The sequence below is a fragment of the Microcaecilia unicolor genome, chromosome 2, assembly GCF_901765095.1.
Source record: "Microcaecilia unicolor chromosome 2, aMicUni1.1, whole genome shotgun sequence".
Classification (NCBI taxonomy): domain Eukaryota; kingdom Metazoa; phylum Chordata; class Amphibia; order Gymnophiona; family Siphonopidae; genus Microcaecilia; species Microcaecilia unicolor.
In genome coordinates this window covers 628,987,717-629,005,832 of record NC_044032.1, presented here as the reverse complement: position 1 = coordinate 629,005,832, position 18,116 = coordinate 628,987,717, and the positions used below count along the sequence as shown (strand labels likewise).

Here is an 18,116-nt window from a genome sequence, read left to right as displayed (position 1 = left end):
CACTCTAATCTGCATTTGGCAGGTTAAAATCTCCCAGCAACAGCACCTCCCCTTTCATTCCCAGCTTTTAGATATCTAACTAGATCTTTGTTCAGATTTTCTATTTGTGTCAGATGTCTACAGACAACACCCGTGTGAACAGAGGTTCCACCTTATCTCTCGAAGACGATCCAAATCACTTCCTCCTTTCCCCAGCTGCCCTTAATTTCAGCTGCTTTTATATTCACCAGCTGCTACTCCATCTTTTTTGCCACCTGTGTTCGTCCTAAAAAAGATTATAGCATAAAGATAAAAACAGGATAGAGTTGGTCCAGAAGTTAGCTATTAATATGGTCAGCGGTCTTTATCATAAAGCATATGGAGTCAGACTTTAAAGATCTCAATATGCATACTTTGGAAGAAAGGCGGGAGAAAGGAGATATGATAGAGAAAATTAAATACTTACGTGGCATAAATTCAAAGGAAATGAGTCTCTTTCAATTGAAAAGAAGCTCTGGAATGAGGGAGCGTAGGATGAAGATGAAAGGGGACAGACTCACAAGCAACCTGAGGAAATACTTTATGGAAAGCGTGGTGAATTTCTGGAATGGCTTCCTGGTGGAAATGAAAACTATCTGAATTCAAGAAAAGTTGGGACAAGTATATAAGATCTCTAATGGCGTGAAAGGGAAAATAGATGGCATGAATGGGCAGACTAGATAGGCCATATGGTCTTTACCTGCCTTCATTTTTTTCTGTTTCTAAGTATGTTTTATGAGAGTCATTAAAGCATATCTCTGTGATAGCAACAAAATCTAAGTTTGCCTCTAACATCAGGACTTGCAGATCGTGCATTTCGTTGCTTAGACTGTAAGCATTTGTGCCTATTGCTTTCCAGCTATATTATATTAACTCTCGCACCTTTTACAAAGCTTTTTGCCTAATCTCCCCCTTTCATTTTGTTACTGATAAATGGTTTGCTAAAATTGTTTATTATTTCTCCCGCTGTTGTCCAACATTTGCTTTTGCTGGGGGTGACTTCTTGAACTCACCTGGTTCTGTTTGTCACCCGCACCCTCTAGTTTCAACATTCAGAAATATATTGACTTAATTTCTCACCGAGGATCCTGCCACAGAGTGATGTAGGCTTTCATTACAGTATAGCCTTCAGTTTCTCCACGTATTGCCCCATCCTTCTATTTATCTAAAACTTTCTTGTTGACACCAGGATTTGAGACACTTATTGAAGTTTTTTTGTATTATGTAATATTTTTCTCCCTTTCCATAGGCAGAAAGTAGTTCAGAAAAAGCTACAGACCATACCAAAGTTTTTAGCCCTTCCCCCAGCTTCTGAAAAACTCTAATACAAGTGTGCTGTTTCTGGCCAGATTATTTGTCCCCAGGTGGATAACTACATGAACTTTAGAATCTTCTCTCTTTTTTATGATCATACTCTATTTGGTTTGTATTCCTGCTTGCTGAAGATTCTGGAAAGAATTTCACTTTGCTGGTACCTATGGACTTGATGGGCATGAAAGCATTTATGAGAACAGAATTCCATTAACAGATCTGCCAAGTCTCCCACATTCAGCAGGTTATCTCCCAACTTCCACCAAAGTGAGAAAATATCCCACTGAGACATCAGGTCAGGTGATCGCTTTTTCCCCGCACTACCACCACTGCTGCTGCTTCTCCTGATGAGCAACAATGGCAGCAAAACAACTAAAAAAGGATGTGCTATTGGCTCTGCCGGTCCTCTCTCCCCCTGGAACAGAAAGTTAACGTCAGCAGGGGCAGAGAACTGGCAGAGCAGACAGTGCATGCCTGAAGGCTGCATGAGGCCCCATGCTTGCTTTTTTTGATGTTGTCATGGCCGCTGCTGCCCATCAGGAGAAGCAGCAGTGGACAGGAATCAAACACCAGGTAGAAGGGGGGGGGGGGCGGGAGGCAGGATATGCTGAATGGAGAGAGCAGGGGGAGAAAACAATAGAGTGGAGATACTGGATGAAAGAGGGGTACAGAGATGAGTGGAAAGAACAGGAGAGAAAGAGGGGTCATGGAGAAGGGCTGAAGAGAGAGAGAAGCTGCTGGGGAGAAGGATGAGTAGAAAAGGAGGGGCCCTGGCTGGACAGATGGAAAAAGAAAGAGGGAAGACGCTGGAAGGATGGGAGCAGAAAGAAGGAAGATGCTAGAAGGAAGAGTAGGGAGAGAAACGGGAGAGACACAAAGGATGGGGAAAGAGAGATGGTACATGATGAATGGAAAAGGGTAGAGAGAAAGAGGGAAGATGCTGGATAGAAGGATAGAGAGAGAAAGAGGGAAGATGCTGGATAGGATAGGGAGAGAAGAGGGAAGATGCTGGATGGAAGGATGCAAACAGAAAGGGGGAGACACTGAAGGAGGGAGAAGAGAGGAGAACACTGGATGGAAGAAGGGTAGATGGGTGAAAGGATGGGGAGAGAAAGAGGGAAATGCTAGATGGTAGGGAGAGAAGGAGAGAAAGAGAAGCTGGATGGAAGGATGATGAGAGAAAGAGGGGAGACACTGGAAGGATGGGGAGAGAAAGGGGAGCTGCTACACGGAAAGGGGAAGAGGATGGAGTTAGTGAAAGACTGGAGAATAACAAGAAGGGGCATGGGGAGAACAAGGGTGAGGAAAAGATGAAAAACCATAGGTAGATGAAGTAAAAAGAGGGAAATTAAAGACTGGATAGTAAGAATGATTAAATCTGGCCACAGGCAGAAAAATAAATTGAACAAAGAAAAAGAAAAGAAAAATGACAAACAGACAGGAAACCCTGGCAAGAGAGTTAAGAGAAGATGATGGAAAGCAGAATCAAGAGACTTTGTCCAACACAATTAGAAAAAGTAAATGGCCAACCAACAACAAAGGTACAGAAAATAATTGTAGTTTTAATTTAGGATAAAGTAATGTGGTAGCTGTATTAATAAAGGTCAATAAATGCAAATAAAACACAAAACAGAAAATAAGCTGATACCTTTATATTGGACTGATTTTAATACATTTTTGATTAGCCTTCAGAGACCAACACGTCCTTCCTCTGGTCAGAAGAGGATACCATAACAGCAGTATACTGTCCTGACCTGAGGCAGGAGGTTTTGGCCTCTGAAAGCTAATTGAAAAAGGTATTAGAGTAGTCCAATAAAAAGGGATCATCTTATTTTCCAGGGAAAAGTGCCTATCAGGGAGTTGAACTTGAGCAACAAAACCATCCAGATTCGCCCGCGAGCCGCATAGCAGAGCTAGCTGCTCTGCAGAGCATAGAGACAGTACCACAGAAAAAGGTGAGGTTTGACAAAGCTGAAACTGAGATTATGGTGACTCCCATAGAAGAGGAAAATTTGGAGGAGAACAGCCTAGCCCCTACACTGCAGGTCAAGTGGGAAAATCTAACCATCCTGCAGGCCGAGGAGGTGGAAGGCACCGAGATATGTTTTCTAAAGATGAGGGTGACATTGGGTCTACCACCTATAGTATATCTCCTATCAAACTGAGCTCTCTTTTTCATCAAGCACTGCCATTTCCTCCCCTCCCCCTCCCCACAGACAGTTTGAACTTCGTGGGTGTGGCTTGGATCTCTTTCAGGGAGAGAAAACTAACAACTTATAGCAGCAGCTTCAGAGAGCATTTTCCATCTCACAGATAGGCTGCAGAGAATACCTTCTCCAGCTTTAGACTTAGCCTGGCCTCAGAATGACATCCTATAGTATATCTCCTATCAAACTGAGCTCTCTTTTTCATCAAGCACTGCCATTTCCTCCCCTCACCCTCCCCACAGACAGTTTGAACTTCGTGGGTGTGGCTTGGATCTCTTTCAGGGAGAGAAAACTAACAACTTATAGCAGCAGCTTCAGAGAGCATTTTCCATCTCACAGATAGGCTGCAGAGAATACCTTCTCCAGCTTTAGACTTAGCCTGGCCTCAGAATGACATCCTATAGTATATCTCCTATCAAACTGAGCTCTCTTTTTCATCAAGCACTGCCATTTCCTCCCCTCCCAACAGACAGTTTGAACTTTGTGGGTGTAGCTTGGATCTCTTTCAGGGAGAGAAAACTAACAACTTATAGCAGCAGCTTCAGAGAGCGTTTTCCATCTCACAGATAGGCTGCAGAGAATACCTCCTCCTGGCTCCTCCAGAGGTTTGCCGGCCACCACAAGATTCAGGACCTGTGGGATGACAGAATCTATGTGGTAGACCACGTAAACGAACCTGGGGGGAGTAGCCTTAAAGTTGTCCCTTGGAAGGGAGGGTAGCTGGGATGGGAGGTTGGATGGTTTGTTGTGATGGGGGTGGTTTTACAAAAGGATTGTTTGCTTGTATTGTTATTGTAATTCCTGATTTTTGTTAAAATGCAAGCTTGCTGGTGTCCTTGAGTTTCCCAATTCTTTCTCTCCTCCCTGCTGTCCATTTCAGTGCTGCCTTTGGACGAGACTGGGCACCCAAAGGTTCTCATTTAATGGTCTTTTCCTGTTTGGATTACCTGATTATTTTCTGCTACTTCTAATGTTAGGCTCCTTTCCTGGAATGTGGAGGCATTAATTCTCCAAAAGTGAACTAAAATTCTGAGTGCTCTTAAGTGGCACAAGGCTGGCATTGTATGCCTTCACAAAACCCGTTTGTCTTTTGAAGAGCACCAGAAGCTATTTTGACAATGAGTGGAGGAGATCTACTGCTTGCCATTGGCTGGAAGACAAGGGGAGTTGCGATTTTGTTGTGTAGGAGCCTGGCAGGCATGGACAGACTACTTTTTCATCTATCCAATTTCAGTATAAAGCTTTTAATTTATACTTTTTACTTTGTCACTTCACCACTGCTCAGGAGTTGCATCATTGGCTGTTCACATCCATCCACATTCTAGCATAGACTTTTTACTTTATGTTTTTATGCTATTCCTCCAGGTCATCTTGGATGCTCAGTTTTACTACCAGGACCAAGTCTTGTGTGTCTTTGGTTAGGTATGTCAATTTGGTTTTATTTGAACATATGTTTAATGATTTATGTTGCTCTGGACACCTTTCATCTTTTCATTTGTCTTACGTGTACATGTGGTTTTATTTATTAAATATTTTTCATATAGATGTTTTTACTTTGCAAGCAAATAATGTAATATGTATATTCTAATTATTTTTTTTATATATAATTTTTGGTTAGTTGTTTATGTTTTACCCCTGATGCAGCCTATTTGGTGAAACGTGGCCACAGAGATTTTTTGAATAAAAATTCTTTGAACTTTACAGCTTTTCAGGATATCCACAATGAATATTCATGCATGCAATGGAGGACGTGCATGTAACTCTCTCTCATGATATTCCTTGTGGATGTCCTGAAAACCTGACTAGCTGAGGTGCCTCTAGGACCAGGTTTGGGAACAACTGCCCTACACTGATCCCAGGGCAGTCCTGTTGATTAATGGGGTTAAGACCTCGACTTTTTAGCTTGGTTGTGGTACACGGCAAGGCTGCCCTTTGTCCCCTTCTTCTGTTGTTTTACTTTCCCTTGAGCCTTTACTATGTACTATTCACTCCTCAGAGGAGGTGCAGGGGATAGAAATCCAGCATCAGGTTAGTCACCATTTGGGAAGCAGGGAAAGCATATTTAAGGGGCTACTAATACAGAGAGAGGCTAGGAAGAAATGGGAGCAGGAGTGGGGAAAATCCATTGCTTATTTCTAGGCTAAGCAGCATAAAATCTGTTTTACTCTTTTTGGATTTTGCTAGGTACTTGTGATCTGGACTGACTACTGCTGGAAAAAGGATACTGGGCTTGATGGATCTTTGGTCTATCCCAGAATGTCAACGCTTATGTTCTTATGATAAACAAGAAGCCATCCTCATTGCTGAAATTACACAGATGAAATCCCTATATAAAAGGAGTAATTACTATATATATATATATATATATATATATGTGTGTGTGTATGTATGTATAAAAATAGCACTATCCCCTCCTCCCAACCACCAGCCCCGCCTCCCACCACCGGCTCTGGCACAGACCGTATAAGTCTGCCCAGCACTATTCCCCGCCTCCCAACCACCAGTCCTGCCTCCCACCACTGGCTCTGGCACAGACCGTATATGTCTGCCCACCACTATCCTCACCTCCCAACCACCAACCCCTCTTCCCCCCACCGGCTCCGCCACACAATTTCGGCTAAGCTCCTGAGGATCCATTCCTTCTGCACAGGATTCCTTTATGTATATCCCACGCATGTTTGAATTCCGTTACTGTTTTCATCTCCACCACCTCCCGCGGGAGGGCATTCCAAGCATCCACCACTCTCTCTTAACAAATAGTTAAGCTCTGGAACTCGATGCCAGATGATGTGGTAAAAGCAGTTAGCATATCTGGGTTTAAAAAAAGGTTTGGACAATAATGAAGGCATGTTATTTCACGCCTTTTTGACTTGTCCTAAAATTGAGTACTTTTGGGCTGAGCTTATTAGTTACCTGAATTTTTTGTTAGGGTCTCAAGACTGGATTACTATTGAGATAGTAGTGCTGGTTTATGGGGGAGATTTGGGAGTGAGGTGGAAGCCATAAGTTATTTGTTTGACCCTAGTGTGGAAAAAAGTGGGTGCACTCAGCTAGTCCCTCATTTTGGCAATGGGGGAATCAGCTACTTACTTTGATGATATGGGAAACTAGGGAAATGAATCTTACTTTCAAGCAGGCTGTCACGATTGTGGCCGTGACCTCTCCCAGAGACGTACCTTATTTCTGGTGGTCAGCTTCTTAGCTGGCTTCTGTTTCTTCTGTCTGTCCTTTCTGAGCTAGCTCTGTCTCTCTGTGCTGGCTGCTTCCAGCAGCATGACTCTAATTGCTTCAGTATACTGCACCTGTGCGTGTTGCCTGAGTTAGCTCTAGCTCTGTTTCAGTATGCTGTCTGCCTGTGTCTGGTAGTGGTGACATCATCAAGCAGGGCCTTGATAACGAAGTGGTGTTCTTCCCTTCAGGGCCTTTGCAACGTTTGCGTTTTGCTTTAGGTCCAGGTAGGTTAGTGTTAGTGCAGTGTGCACTTCTGTCTTTTGTTTAGCTTCCCTGCTTTTCCCTTGTGGCTCCCCTGCTTTCCCTTCTGTGTTTGGTGCTTTGGGAGCACTTCTGTGTCTGGTGCTTTGGTAGCACTTCTGGTAGTTTGGTGCTCAGGAGAACCTTGGTTAGTTTAGTGTTGTAGAGCACTGCTGTAGCTTGGTGCTTAGTAGTACCTGTGTTAGTTTTTGTGTTTAGGTTCCCTGCTTTCTCCCTGTGACTCCACTGTTGTCCTCTGGTTAGTTTAGTGCTGGGGAGCACTGCTGTAGCCTGGTGCTTAGTAGTACCTGTGTTAGTTTGTGTGTTTAGGTTCCCTGCTCTTTCCCTGTGGCTCCCCTGCTTACCCTAGTGGTGCTATTACTAGCACTTCTGTTAGCATATAGGGCTTAGGAAGTCCTTTTGTTAGTTTAGTGCTTAGGAGCACTTTTGTTGGTTTGTGTTAGGAGCACCCCTGTTAGTTCAGTATCTAGGAGCACTCTTGTTTCAAGCTTGTTCTAGTATCCTGGTCCTGGTGTTATCCTGTATCCAATAAGTCCTGCCGCCACTCGAACCCAGGGGCTCAACTCCTGGGGGGGGGGGTCAGTGGCTAAGTGCAGGTGAAGCTGTGCGGACCAGTCTGGTGTGCTCCAGTCCAGTGTGTTCCAGTCGTTCCAGTCCAGTGCAGACCAGTCTGTTGTGTTCCGGTCTAGTGTGTTCCAGTCATTCCAGCCCAGTGCGGACCAGTCTGGTGTCCTCCAGTCCAGGGGGTTCCAGTCCATGTGTTCCGGCTCGCTGGGCGGTGTCTGCAGTCCTTGCCTGTGCCGGTATGCTAGCTGTCACTGAGTTCAGTCTGTGTTCCCTCAGAGAAGGGTTCCTTTTGAACTTTGTTCCTCTTGCTGCATCCAAGTTTCTGAGCCTGCCCAGCGGTGATTCGAAGGAGCCTCCGGTTTACAAGCTCTGCTCCTGTCTGCCAGTTTTGAACTTCCTTGGGACTTCCAGTCCAGTGATCCATGTCTGGGTTTTGAAACCCATCAGGAGTTTCACCACAGTTACCCCTGGGCACCTGAAACCCCCATGGGACCGGGAGGGGGGTCTTGAGGAAGAGGTACTCTCACGTCTGTGGCCGTGACCACCCTCAGCCTTACCTTCTTTCTGGGGGTCAGCAGCTCTGCTGGCTTCTGTGTGTTTGTCTTGTCTCTAGTCTCTGTGCTGATTGCTTCACTAGACCTCACCTGTGTGGGCTATGCCTCTCTAGGGAGCCAGCATCTAAGATGGCTGCCACCGGCTCTGTGCCAGCTTCCAAGATGGCTCCTGCTTGTCTTTCCTGTGGGCTCACTTCCTATGTGTGTCAAGCCTCTCTTTGGGGTCTGTGTACTTCCTGCTGCTGCCCTACTGCTGGTGACTCATCAGTGAGAGCCTTCATAAGGAAGTGCTGTGCTTGCAGTCACGGCCTTTGCATAAGTGTTATGCTCTTAGGCCAGGTCAGGTTAGTAAATGTCTGCTGCACTACTGCTTAGCCTCTCCCTGGGTTCCAGCCCAGTTTCTTTCTGTGTCTGTGTCTCTGTTGTCCTTCCGTGGGGGGTCTTCCCTGCCTCTGTCTGTCTGTGGACTGTGGGTCCTTCCTGGCTTACCCTGTGTTTGGGGTGAAGCCTCTGTTCCTGGCTTACCCTGTGTTTGGGGTGAAGCCTCTGCTCCAGGCTTACCCTGTGTTGGGGTGAAGCCTCTGTTCCTGGCTTACCCTGGGTTGGGGTGAAGCCTTTGTCCGGGTTTGTTCTCTGTCTGTATGTGAAGCCTCAGCCTTTGTGGGTTCCCCAGTCAGTGTGTGGAACGGCTGTGGCTTCAGACCCTTGGCCTGTTCTTCCTGGTTACTCTGTTTGCTGTGCTGCCTGCCCAAGACCCTTGGCCTGTTATTCCTGGTTTGCTCTCTTTACCCTGAACCCTGCCTTGCCTAGTCTGTGTGCCTACCCTGCTTGTATATCCTGAGGGTATATCCTGAATCCTGTATCTGTCCGGCTAGTGTGTTTTCCTGGGTGATTATTCCTGTATCCTGTCTCCACCTAGCTAGAGGGTTTACCCTGTGGGTATTCCCGGATCCCCGTTCTGCTTAGTGTGTTGCTGCCCTAGTCCTTGCTCCTGCTAGCTTCTGTATGCCTTGTGTTCCTTGGTCTGTCTTCTGGGTCTTGCTAGTGGCTGTGCAGCAGCACACTGTCTGAGTCTAGTTCCGTGCCCTGTCGCCCTCGTGTATCCCAGACCCAGGGTGGGTCCTCTGGATCTTCAGTTCCTGCCTTATCCTGCAAGTCCTGCCGGCCGCCTGCACTTCGGAGCTCAACTCCGGAGGAACGGTGGCTAGGTGCAGGTGAAGCTGTTCCTGTCTCATCTGTTCTAGTTGCCTGCCTTGTACTACTCCAGTCCAGAGTTCCAGTACTGCTCTTCTGTGTTTCCAGTCCCGAGGTGGTCTTGCCTGCCGCTGCCGCTCCTCGGCAGTGGCCCAAGGGCTCACGAACTCCAGTCCTGCCTCGAGGACCTTACAGAATGCCAAGTCCCTCGAGAACGCAACACTAGCCCAGTGTTGGTTGGTGGGTTTTGCCTGCTGCTGTCGCTCCTAGTCAGCAGCCCAAGGGCTCATGTTTGCTCCAGAGCCCGTCCCCGTGGGCTCTGAACCCGAGAACCTGACACAGAGACATCGTTTTCTAGCTATTTGGAATACATATATCCAATGCTTGTCTCTGAGAATAAGGAGTTTAATACTGAATAGATTACGCTTATAATATTCAGTTGACATAGTGGGTATGAGTCTATATTCCTTTAGGTTGGGAGTATTACGGGGTTTAGGTGGGGGGGGGGAGGGTAAGGGAGACATGAGGCAAGCCACTACTTACCCCTGGTGTCGGAGGCATGGAATTTTGTGACTGGGATTCTGCCAAGTACTTGTGACCTAGATTGGCCATTGTTGGAAGCAGGATTCTGGGCTAGATGGAATTCGGTCAGACCCAGTATGGCAATTCTTATGCTTTTATATGTTTCTATGACTCAGAAAATATTTTTTCATAGAAAGGGTAATGGATACCTGGAATGTCTTTCAAGAGGAAGTGCAAGAGAAAAAAAAAAACAGTAAGGGAATTCAAGAAAGAATCCCTGCTGACAAAAGAATAGAAATGTGTGTGTGTGTGTGGAAGGGGGGGAGAATGAATGGCAACGAACAATTACAAATCTAAAAGTTTAATGGTTTAGATGATAAACATAGAGGAAGAGGGTGTGGGTGCTGGACAAATAATTGCCAAGCAGAATGTGTGGGGTATTTTGGTCTTTATCAACTACCATTCACTATGTTACTATAACCTACTCCACTTTTGAAATGAATTTGAAGAGAAGCCCATACAGAATTAATAATAGTCTATGATGACAGATAAAGACCCACATGGTCAATCTAGTCTGCCCAATAATGTGGCCAGAGCCACATCTGCCACTCCTTGCAGGTTACACTCTGTCTATATAGAATCCAGAGGTATATGGACAAATACCACAGCCAGGGACATTGTAGTACAAACCTAAGCATCACATATAAACTGTGTGAAGATTCATGAGGGATATTTTGCCAGAAAATAGGGCCAAATTAAGCCACTCATTGAAGGTCATGCAGGGTATTAAAATCTTGCAAATGAGGAAAAACTACTATACATTCCATAGAACTGATGGGATGGGGATAAGAAAAAACACACAAAGAACTAGATCAATGTAAAGAGAAAATGAGATAGCTTCCCCCCCCCCCCCCCCCCAAAAAAAAAAGGGTCTCTCTTGTGCACCATGGAAACTAAAAGGAGGACTGACAGAGGTGGCCCCTGTACAAAGAGGGGATTCTTGCATATGTCCAGACAAGGTTTTTTATTAGCTTCTCTAGAGCTTTCCAGAAACATCCCATGTTGGCACTTGTGACAAGGCAAGCCCCAGAGATTCCCCAGTGAAGCAATTGAGCCCAGAACTACATGTCCCAGAAGTCCTTGCAAGAATGAGAGTAGTCCTAAAAAAAATGGAATGCATTCCCAGCCCCAGCAGGGGGAGCAATGGCTCGAGGCAGGGTGAGCCTGTTACTCCCTTCCCCACTAGAGGGAGAGGGAAGGATGAAGCTCAGTTTCCCTGGCTTCACCATCAGTATATAATTCCCCCCAGCTATAAGAAGGGGAGAGCAGATTTCCTGGAGGCTCTCAGTCACCAAGAGAGAGAGGAGACGAATGGAGAGAGAGATTCCATGGAGTATGTGGATGAAGGAAGTAGTCTGCCACTAGAGCTGCCTACGGGAGAAGAGCCAGCTACCATGGAGTGGGAGAATTCAAAGGTTGCCATGCTCAGCACGTGAAGGCAGTGGAGGAGGCCACACCAGGCATGGTGCTGGGAGGTGGGAGAAACTGTCAACCCTGCTCCTTACAGGGTTCCCTCTGTGCTGTGAAAAGGCAGGTGATTTGTGGTATTGGTTTGATGTGCAAAGACTGTCCATGAAGATTTGTTCTGAACTGTTGTGCTATATTGGAAGTGTGCTGAACTCTTACTAAACCCTTCTGAAGGAGGAGGAAGGGAAAGCTAATGCCCTAATAGAAGACCTGAGCGTTGGCTGGGGGATTTTGGGGACCTGGACTGTACCTTTTTCTTTTGGAGATTATCTTATGAGGACTGTACCTTTTTCTTTTGAAGACTATATTAAGAAGGCTGTACCTTTTGTTTTGAAGAATATATTATGATTTTTGGTATGAAATTGCCTTGATAATAAAATACTTTGGCCCTGAGTCCCAGTATCAGTAGTATTCTGTCCTGGAACCCTGGGAGCCCCGCAGGCTTGCTGGCTCCACCCAAGAGGAGGGAGCGGCCCCCTCTCCCCTTTTACACACTGTCAAGATCACCTACATGTATAGCTCTTATTCCTTCTTTCCTTTGAGAAAATATTTAAATTGTAGTTTATAACTATAAGATTCATTTTACATGACTACTGGAACAAGATCAGTTTTTGTTTAATATTTTTCGATTGTTGGTTTTTTGATTTATTTTTTTTTTTGCGTATATGAAATATGGATTTGTATTTAAATACTACCCAGTCTTACATTCTCAGTATGTGGAAGGGGACTGTTATTGAAGCTGAAAGTAAGACCTACATACTAATGTTTCCTCTTCAATTAACTTTTTACAAATACTTGACAGATGTTCATAATAAATCAATAGTATACTATGTTTGTTCTCTAATCTACATAAAGTGGCTAGGTTTCCTTCCAAGGGTATCAACAAAGTAGTTTATCTTAAAATACAAATTAGCTTCCCGTTTTCTAGTTAAATGGGATATTTTCATTTAAACAGACTGAAAAAAAGAGAGACTATAATCTTCTTCTATATATATAAAAGGCAAGACCAACGTTCTATGAAGCCTCCAGCCGGAAGTGTGAAGCGCCAGAGATATCCGGTTTCCCCATGAGTGAAGGAAAACAGCATAGCACGAAGGACTCAGAGGGGGAGGGGAGAGAGATGCCCTCACTCTCTCTGTAACACAGAACAGCAGGAAACTTAACACTGAAGGACTGGACTCCAAGGGGGGAGGGGGAGGGAGAGAGGGCAGAGGGCAGGGACACACACTCCCACATGCACACTCTGAGGAAAACCTTGCTAGCCCCCCCCCCCCCCCCCCCCCCCCCGTTTCATTTGCATCAGAAACGGGGCTTTTTTACTAGTCACTATATAATCTGATTAATGCTTTTGTTTCAATCTATTCAGAACTGTTAATGTATATTTACCATAACAGTTACATTAATAGTTTTAAGGTGGAAGGGGTAACGAGGAAAACTAGCAAAAACCTTGATTATGCTAACTCTGTGAATATTTCACAGAGTTAGCTACTGGTGCTACTGGACAATTTTCAGTCTTTGCTTTCTGAAGCTTCTTTTCTATTCCAAAACACAAAGTGAGCTGATCATTTCATACTGTAAGCCACATTGAGCCTGCAAAAAGGTGGGAAAATGTGGGATACAAATGCAACAAATAAATAAATTTCAATGCAGCTACTGGCTCTGCCAGTAGGTAAATCATTTAATCACACAAAGAACTAATTTTCACACACGTACAGAATCAGTGAGGAAAGCTAAACAAAATTTATCTCCGTACATTTTTCATACAACAAACATCTCCATCTTAAGGCGCTGATATTAAAGAGCTAACATTTATAATAATCCTTTCCTGTGTTTTTCTATAAACAAACCTTGAAGGTATGATATCTTCGTTCTCCAACAATTACTTAAATCTTAACTTTGGATTTAAATTAAAACTTACAACTGTTTGTATGTAATTGCAAAGTGAGGCATCTTTTGCACACAATTACTTTCCAAAAAAACTCTGCAAGGCTTTATTTGCTTTTAATTGAAAAGGTTTGCCATATGAGGCAGCATTCAGTTCCAAGCTTGGCTTCAGCTCCTACAGCCAGCAGGAAGGCTTATATATTACAGAGCAGGTAGTGGGAGGCGGGGCTGGTGGTTGGGAGGCGGGGATAGTGCTGGGCAGACTTATACGGTCTGTGCCCTGAAAAAGACAGGTACAAATCAAGGTAAGGTATACACAAAAAAGTGGCACATTTCTTGGCCAGACTGGATGGATCGTGCAGGTCTTTTTCTGCCGTCATCTACTATGTTACTATATTAGCAAGGCAGTGTTTACAACCCCTGGGAGAGAGACCAGATTCAGCCTGTGCACACCAGGTTCCAGAGGGAGTCATAATCTTTGAAACCTGACCAAGGACTATCACCAAAAAGATTGTCTCCACACAGATACGGTTAATAATGTGGAACAACTGAGGTAGAAGCAAATAAATACTCAAGGCACCAGAGTTTTAGACATTTTAAAGTGAGATACAGCCGGAAAAGGTGAAGCTGCAAGAAAGTAGTTGTTTTCCAAAAGAACACACCAAGTTGCACTTTATTCTCTTCTAAGTGTACGAGGGAGCTACTAATGGAGCTAAGTATTTTCTAATTGATTCAGCCAAGAAACAATATCACTGGGAATGGAAAAAGGTTACCCTTAGCCTGCTAGCTTTCTCAGCAGTCTGGAAAGCAGCTCCAGTTATACAGTGAATAATTTATAAATACAATGCCTACTTCTTTTCTTTAACTTTTGGTAAATACTGATATGGCTAGGTTTTTTTTCTCATGCTCAATCCACCATCTGTATATTTTGAATATTGATGGCTGAATTCACAACCCATATTTTCATAACAAAACACCTATACAAACTCATAAGGCTCTCAGCTACTTATAAACTGTATTCTGTGTAAACTTTGCAATAAGTACACACACCATTTCAATATGTACACATGCCGGACAATAATATACCCTGTATTCACTAAGGGGCCCTCAGAGCTAAAAAGTGCCAGCAGTAAAATGGCCGCCCTGCCATATTTTATTGTAATGGCCACGCACTAATTTCAAACACACATTAGTGGAACTTGATGTACCCCTCAATCTTCTGAGGGAGGAGTGACCTATTAGTTAGTGCAGCAGGCTTTGATCCTGGCAATCTGAGTTTGATTCCCATTGCAGCTCCTTGTGACTTTGGGAAAGTTGCTTAACCCTCCATTGCCCCAGGTACAAAAACTTAGATTGTGAGCCCTCTAGGGACAGAGAAAGTACCTGCATATAATGTGTACAGCACTGCGTACATCTAGTAGTACTATAGAAATGGTTAGTAGTACCGTGTTTCCCCGAAAATAAGACAGTGTCTTATATTAATTTTTGCTCCCAAAGATGCGCTAGGTCTTATTTTCAGGGGATGTTTTATTCGTGAGTAGTAGGGGGACTGTGGCGGTCGGGAACAGTATTGAAGTGGGGGGTGGTATCCTGCAGGAGTAGGCCGTGGCTTACAGTGACCGCAGGACTCGAGCGGAGCAGAGCCGCCCTGGCCGGGCTGGGAATGGAGGAGGGGTATGAACTAGGGAAGGTAATGGAATGTGGGGCCGGGCTGCTCTGGCTGGGGGTCTCGGGAGGTTGTGAGAGGGCTTAGGGCGCAGGATCATCCCTACCGTATTACAAACAAATTCTACGGTAGCTCCGTTCCCCATTGGTGGCGCTTTATGCGCTCCTGTACATTTGCTACACTTTCCATCCTTCTAGTCTGACTTAGCCCTTGGGCGATAGAGCAGCTCCAAAAGGGCTCGGTTACTCATTTTCTTTTCTTTTTTCTGCAAGGGGGATGTTTCTTTTCTTTCTGGGCTCACTTACTGGTAGTTGATCTTCACAAAAGCGTGAAGGAGGATGGTAGGAGTCCGCTGGACGATAGATTTTTCACCTCAGTCTTGTTTCTTGCATTTCTTTTATGTTATTTCGTCTTTGGGTTGCAGCGAAAAAAATTAAGGTTTCTGTGTCCATGTCCCATCAGGGCCAAACAAAAACTTTGCTAGGTCTTACTTTCAGGGGAGGCCTTATATTTTAGCAATTCAGCAAAACCTCTACTAGGTCTTATTTTCAGGGGATGTCTTATTTTCGGGGAAACAGGGTAGTAGTTTAATGTATTCTAAAACAATGGAGGAAAAGACCTCAGCTGACTTCGGCTGTGCGATACAATTACTGGTATATTCTTAAATAACCAGCTTCACTCTGTTCACAGCACCTCTTGTAGCCCATTGTCTAGATTTTAATCATCAATCGGATGACTTCATCTGTTGGGTGATTGACAGAGGAGACGCTGATAAGAGATTACTTCAAAGAGAACAGCAGTGGATGAATACACCGCTTGAAGTCTGTGGACCCCAGCAGTCTGAATAATATGATAGAATGGGCTACATTCATGTGAAGGATAGGCTCCCAGAGGAGTTACTACTACTACTAAGCATTTCTATAGAACTACTAGGTTTCAATGGAGGGTTTTGGGAGTGAAGCTGGTCATTCGTTGTATTGCACAGCCGAAGTCAGCTGAGGTCTTTTCCTATATTGTTTTAGAATTTGTTTGAAAGCTATTGCATTAAAGAAGATTGAGGGGTACATCAAGGTCCACTAATGTATGTTTGGTATCAATACTTTATATAGTGGATGGTTTTCTCCTTTTTCTTTTTTTTTTTTAAATTTACACATGCTAATTTCCCCATTAGCATGTGAGCCCTTACTGCCACCTATTTAGGAGGCAGTAAGGGTTCCCGCACTTAACCGGGCAGTGCACCGTAATGTGCCCATGCTGATTAGCGCAGGCACACCTAATCTCTGCCCATGGATGTGGGATTAGCACGTGCTGAGTGGGAAACTACTGCCAGATGCCTCAGCGTGTCCCACGGTAGTGTTCTTTTACCATGTATTAGGCTGACTGCGCCTCAGTAAAAGAACCCATAAAACTTGTACTTATAAGTTATTATTGAAATTGTTTAATGAGTTCCAACACACATTTCTCTTACTTATTTGCAAGCACTTGTGTTGGAAACCATGTAAAAATGACCTTACATGCAACTGGATCTGATTGGTTTATGCAGTGTGTATGGCACCAAAACCAATACAGACCAACTGAACCAAGTGAAATGAGTTACTGATTCTCTCATTAATACCACTATTCTTTGGAAACAGAGGAATTCAACTTTAAAAAATTATCTCTGCAGTACAATTTTAAATTTTATCTATTAGGGTTTATTTACCGCCTTTTTGAAGGAGTTCACTCAAGACGGTGTACAGTAAGAATAGATCAAACATGAGTAATAGGCAATTACAGCAGTAAAAATATTTGAAAACAATACAAAGTATGGCATGGTACACTAGCAATGTCAACACAATACGTAATAGAACATTATAATTGGTAGTGAAGGGTAAGGCAAAGTTGTAACATATAGATGGGTAAGAAAGTAAGAAGAATTAGAAAGTAAGGTGACTGATTTGAAGAAAGTTGCACATGGAGGAGTGGATAAACATGTCCTGTTGTAGTATGTGCAGCCCGAGTCATTCCTTGTGTGTGTGAGTGAGACTAACAAGTTAGTTACTTCTTCCATTAAAGGCTTGGTTGAAGAGCCAAGCTTTCACCTGCTTCCTGAAGTAGAGAGAGTCTTGTGATGAGCGGAGCCTTTCAGGCAATGCATTCCAGAATGTGGGGGCTACTCCGGAGAAGGCTCGCTTGTGGGTATCACATCATGTAATGTCTTTTGGAGAGGGTGTAGTTAGTGAAAGTCCTTGGGAGGACCTTAGTGTCCTTGGCGGTGTGTGGAGGATCATCCTATTCTTTAGATACTTGGGGCCATTTCCTTTCAGGGCCATGAAGATCAGACATAAGAGAGTTTTAAATTTAGCCCTGTATTGTACTGGTAGCCAATGACGTTTTTGCAAAAATGGTGTGAAGTGGTCACGTCGCTTGCAACCTTCTATGAGTCTTGCTGCTCCATTCTGAATCAACTGGAGCTGGTGCAGGCCCTTTGTAGTCAGACCATTGTATAGTGCTGTGTTGGAGTATAATACTTATGATATGATCTTATGCTGACCCAGAATATTTGTTTTCTGACATGCAGAATGTTTGTTTTGACCTGTTGCTACCAGAATATTTGTTTGACAGGTTGCTACCACAACGCTCCGTTGCGGTGGGTAACTCACTACAGGACTGTGCTTTGAAACAAGTCCAAAGGCTGATGTTTTCATCAGAGGGTGCCTGGGAGAGAGGAATGCAGATTGGCCACTCATTGTTCTGTTCTAGGCACACTTGTTTGTGCGCTGTTATAAAAAGAGGGGAAGCCCTGGCTGAAACAGAAGCTCTGTACCTGGTGGACGCCTCTCTCCAGTGTGGAATTGTCCCGCAGAATCTCTGGGCGGTCATCGGTGCTTCCCCGTTTGCTGTTACGGCTCAGATGAAGGCTACAATCCTGTGGTGATGTATGCATACTACATAAGAGTGTTATATAATATGTGTGTGCCTACTGATGTGTGAATAAACAATCAGATGAAGGCTACAATCCTGTGGTGATGTATGCGTGAACTGCATAAGAGTGTTATGTAATATGTGTGTGCCTATTGATGTGTGAATAAACAATCTTTAAAGCAATATCCGAACCCTTGATTTGCTACAAGTGCATTGCAGTAATCCAGTCTTGATGTTACCAAGGCATGCACAACTGGGATAAGATTTACC

The 18,116-nt window shown here is 44.3% G+C and overlaps 1 protein-coding gene across 1 annotated transcript in view; it reads right to left on the bottom strand.

Annotated features, from left to right (window-relative positions):
* MGAT4D (MGAT4 family member D) overlaps positions 1–18,116 on the bottom strand; it is a 393,296-nt gene that overhangs the window by 100,981 nt on the left and 274,199 nt on the right. The window lies entirely within an intron of this gene.